The 5390-nt window shown below is 41.9% G+C and overlaps 1 non-coding gene across 1 annotated transcript; it reads left to right on the plus strand.

Annotated features, from left to right (window-relative positions):
• The first annotated feature begins 2868 nt into the window (after nt 1–2868).
• Nucleotides 2869–2950, plus strand: trnas-cga (transfer RNA serine (anticodon CGA)). Its single transcript has one exon. It is a non-coding gene; the product is annotated as a tRNA-Ser (tRNA).
• Nucleotides 2951–5390: the final 2440 nt, after the last annotated feature.

The following is a 5390-nucleotide window of genomic DNA, read 5'->3' on the forward strand; positions in this document are numbered from 1 at the left end:
AGGATGATAGTGACGCAATAAGCGTGAGGTTTCAGGTAGACACCAATGCAGTAAGTGTGACGTCTTCAGGGTGACAGTGACGCAGACACTTTGAGGATGTCAAATTGAGAGTGACACAGGAAATGTGAGGGGACCGGATGAGAGTGACACAGTAAGTGTAAGAGGTCAGGCTGATAATGATATACTAACTGTGATGGAGTCAGGATAATAGTGGTGCAGTGAGTATGAATTGTCAGGGTGATAGTGACACAACAGAGTGAGTGGAATAGAGTTATAGTGATGCAGCAAGCATGATGAGGTCAGAATGATAGTGTGCAGGGTCTGGCTGAATGTGACACACGAAGAGTGAAAGGTTCAGTGTGATCTGGACGCACTAAGTTTGGGGGCTCAAGGTGATAGTGATGCTGTAAGTACTAATGGGTCAGTCTGATAGTGACACAGTACATTTGAAGGGATCAGGCTGGTAGTGATGCAGTAAGCATGAGGGGGTCAGGCTGATATTGATGCACTAAGTGAGAGAGTGTCAAGGTGATGGGGATATATTAAGTGTGAGCAGGTTAGAGAGAGAGTGATGCCGTTAGTGAGTGGGGTTTGGCTGATAGGGATACAGTGGGTGTGCATGTCTCAGGGTGTGAGTGATGCAGGAAGTATGAGGGTGCCAAAAGGATAGTGATGCATTAAGGATGAGGGGGTCAGAGTGATTGTGACGGAGTAATTCTAAGGGGATCAGAGAGATACCAATGCAGTAAGCATGAGGGGGTCAGGCTGTTAGTGACGCTGTCAGTGTGAGTGCCTCAGCCTAATAATGATGAAATAAATTTGAGAGAATAATGCTGATTGTCAGGTGATAAGTGTGAGTGAGTCAGGCTGGTAGTAACGCTGTAAGTGTGAGTATTGAAGCTCATAGTGAAGCTGAAGATGTGAGGTGGTCAGTGTGATTGTGGCACAGTAAATGTGAGAGGGTCAAGGTGATAGTGACATAGTAAGTTTGAGGAAGCAGTGATGTAGTGACACGGTAAGTGTGAGGCGTCAGTCTGGTACTTACATAATAAGTGTGATGGATAGTGACACAGTAAGTGTAAGGAGTCAGGATAATATTAACATAGGAAGTTTAAGGGCGTGACTGATAGTGACAAAGTAAGTGGTTGGCAATCAGGCTGATAGTGACCCAGTCAAAATGAGGGTCTCGAAGTGAAAGTGGCGCAGTAAATGTGAGGGCGCCAGATGGAGACTGATGCAGTAAATTTGAGGGGTTCACGCTGAAATTAAGGCGGTAAGTGTGAGGGGTCAGGTCTATAGTGATGCTGTAAGTGTCGGCGGGTCAGGCTGATAGTGATGCTTTCAAAGACCAAATATCCAAGGCTCATTGTAGTGCTGAATAGCGAGACTTCCCAAGGCGAAGACAAAAATCAATAGTTCTCATCCTGGTCATAAATCACAATGCTTCATTTTGAAATTGTCTTCTCCTGCTTCTAGATTCACCAATGAGGGAACAAAATTTAATTGCACCACCCTGTTTATCTCTTCAAATATTTTGCAACTCTCAATGAGATTACCTCTCTTGTGTTGAAACTGTTTAAGAAAGACCGGATTTGCCCAATTTCAATTCACAGGACTAACGTTCATCCATGACATCAAGACTAATCACCATTCGTGGTATTCCTCATATGGCATTAGTATCTTTACAAATTGAGGATTATAATTCCTCATACTGTAGTCCAAGTGCGGTTGAACTGAGCCACAATACATTGGAAATAATGCTTCGTTCTCGTGCCCTGAAATCCTTCTGCAGCTTTCACAACAGACTTCTACAACTGCTGCTAGACTTCAATGACTTATCAAAAACTTCTCCAAGATGCAATTCTAAAAATCTGTACATCGGACTTTCTACTTCAAACCTTCGACAAATAATCTCAACACATTACCCTCCTGACAATTATGATAAAGTCAAATCGTTGCTATTTATTAAATCATGAGGGACATGGATAGGTTGACTCATCAAGGTGTTTTCCTGCTGGTGCGGAAGTCAAAATTTAGAAAACATCGGTTTAAAATTAGTGGGTAAGGATTTAAAGGGACGTCAGGGGAAACTTTTTCAAGTGTGTCCAGAATGAGCTGCCAGAGAAATTGTTGGAGACTGGTACAACTATAACATTTAATGGCATCTGGATGGATATATGAGTAACAAGGTTTAGAGGGATGTGGGCCAAATGTTGGCAAATGTGGCCTATTAATTTACGATAACTGTCCACCATGGTCAAGTTAGAAAGAAGGGCCACTTTCCGTGTTGTATTGTTCAAGGACTTGATGACTCTAGAACAACCGCAAAAACCTTGCAAATAATTCCGTCAAGACGATTTCAAGTACCAAATCTTCGGTCAATCTTCCTCTCATGTGCTCACAAGTTCATTACCTGATGTCAGATCTTACGGATTAGTTGCTGGATCCATTCCTGTAAATTGGTTCTGCATTCTTTCTAATTCCGATTGTTTTTACGAATGTAGCTAGTGTTTATGGACTTAGCATCAATATTTCTAATACCATATTTTGATGAATATTAAAAAACAACTGTGGCACCAGATGATGAGCAATTGAGTCAAAGTCGATCGGACGCAGTGAGACAATGATCCTCTCTTCATGTGGTGTACATCCGTGACTCTAAAATTCGACGAAGAATCATTCCCACAACTTCAGCTGTGTCAGGATCTCGTTTGCGGTGAAAGCCTGTCAATCTGCTAAGGTAACGTTCGTCTGGGTCTCTGCAAAGGATTTGGCGAAATCTTTGGGTCTTGACAATTTGTTCTTCAAACAACTTGCGTATTTCATGAATTCAGTTCTTTTACTATGAAAATTGGCAACTTTTCTGTAGCTGTGATGGCCGAGAGGTTAAGGCGTTGGATTCGAAATCCAATGGGGTCTCCCTGCACAGGTTCGAATCCTGTTCACAGCGCTGATTCCTTTATAAGTCATTAATCTCTTAGCGGAATTTCGTGGAGCTTGAGCTTTGCATTCAATCGAAAGTGGAATTTCAACTGTGAAGAATCCGAAGTCATTTCAAGACGTCCAATTGAATAAATTATATGTCGAGACGCAAAAAGCCACCAACTTCCAACACGAATCAGTTTTAAAACATTTGTCGAACTATCGTGAAATTTGGATGTTCGGGAGTGGGGAGTGGGGGGTTGGGGGTGGAATTAAGCAAAACAAGAAGCAATGCAATGCATTTACCTGCAGGTGAGGAATTTTTTTTTAGGATCAGTTGAAAGTCAAGCTGAGAAAGTTCAACTTAATTTACAGCTGACTCTCAAGGCCAATAATCTATTATATCAGCAGTCAATGAATTCGAAAAAGAAACTCCATGTGTGGAAAGGAACTCGACTGATCCAGGTTCCTGGCGTGAGGTGTGATAAGGCAAGGCGATATCGGTGGAGTAGAATTTTCTGGAAATATTAGAAATGGAATGTTAACGGTCTTCTGCTGTCCACATTCGTAAGAAACTGTGCAATAAGAACTGAATTTGAAAATTAACGATGAAAATCAGACATAGCACTCTGCTTGTGGTGTAGCATTGTTCAGAACAATAGGTTGTTGTTGAGGCTAAAATTGACCAAAATAATCGATGGGGACCTTATCCACGGCCTTCGTTGGAGCAGTTGGTGTGGAGAGCTCAGCTTGAAGAACCAAATGCCAATTATTCATCTTGGCCGTCTGAATTGCTTAGTTAAACATACTCCCACTTTAATGTAAAAACCTTTGCTATCAGAGCTAGATGTTTTCATGTCAGCATGTTCCGATATGTGAAGACACTCCAAAGAGTAGATGTGACTTAAATTTTGACTCTAACGTCAGAGATGTTGACACATTTCTGCCCCGAAACAGCACTACCATTGGTATCAAATCAAACTGAACAAAGGACTAGTTCACTTAGACATTTCCTTTCTGCAGACTCTGCCAATGGACCGTTCAGGCCCGATGTTGGAATAGGGCGTGGTAACATCTGCTCGCCAGTGGATCACTTCATTCTGGCTCACGATTCATAAACCGTAATTCATTTTGAATTTCTTAGCCGTCAGCATGATAATTGGTACATAATGCACAGGTTTGCTTCTCAGAAGAAAGAGCGAAATCTTATTCAATGCAGACGCAAATTCAAGTTGTCCCTGATCGACCAGAAGACAAATATCGCGAAACAAAATGAATACAGAAAACAATCAATGTTTTCTGGGTTCAACAAAGATGTACTGGAACAACGAAAACAAATATTTGGAACTAAAGTCACATACCACTTCCGGACTAAATGTTCTTGAACCGTTATCTTAATTTGACCTTCATGTCCACCTTTGCTGCAAAAGTTATCTTAACAACTCAGTACTTTGTGTTCTTTGATATTGTCTTCTTCATGTTTCTCTTGATTTTGAAACTAAAACCGAGCAATAGCAAGGCACCCTATTTCACTTGCAAAGATCAGAAGAAGATCAATTTATAAGAGAACAGAAATAAAGCTACGTCTGTCTTCCGAGAGATATCACAGTTACCATTTCGACTCCAAAAAGTCTTCTTCAGAAGTCTGCGCAATGAACTCGAAATAGTAGACCGAAAATGAAAAAAAAGAAGCCATAATGCCGCGAATACACCACCCGCAAGCGCATCAAGTCCTACTCGAATAGGCTGTATTCCTACTCTCAACATCAGTGGAGATCGGAACAAAGCTCATTCTGCAGTTGTCAACCTGTTGTGATGTAGTTTGTAAAGTCAGAAATATGATTAGGTAAAAAGCGGGATGAAAGCGGGATATTGGAAGTCTGAAAAAAGCAAGTGCGTGCTTTGCTTTGAAGAAGGTTGGCAGTGATGAAAATGGAAATTAACTACAGTGAGGGGGGCTTAATTAATACTCAGAATCATTGCAACACACAGGGACGCAATTCTTTTTGATGGGTTTCTGTTCTGCCATTTTATAATCACGACTGCTGTCGGATTTGTTTTCCATTCCAGGCTTAGGTGTCTGCCTGATGGAAGTTTGCACATTCGCCCAATTACTGTGTGGTAGCTCTGGTTTGCTGCTACATTCTAAACATTTGCAGGTTATTTGGATTTGCCATTGAACGCACACGGTTACAGAGACAGTGATGTGGACAGTGTCTGGATAGGACGTACTTCAGAGGATTTTTGTGAACTTAAATAGACAGAGTGGGGATAGTCTGCTGATTCCTGGGTGAGCTACATGGACAGAGAGGGGTCAGGGTATTCTTCCCTGAGGGAGAGACATTGACAGAGTTGGATTAATTGCTCTTACCTGTGTCAGTCACGCAGATACAGTAGGGTCAGTCTGCCCTTCCCTGGGCGAATTTCTTTCACAGAGTGGTGACAGTCTGCTCTTCCTTGCCTGAGTG

The sequence above is a fragment of the Chiloscyllium punctatum genome, chromosome 23 (assembly GCF_047496795.1).
Source record: "Chiloscyllium punctatum isolate Juve2018m chromosome 23, sChiPun1.3, whole genome shotgun sequence".
In the NCBI taxonomy this organism is placed as follows: domain Eukaryota; kingdom Metazoa; phylum Chordata; class Chondrichthyes; order Orectolobiformes; family Hemiscylliidae; genus Chiloscyllium; species Chiloscyllium punctatum.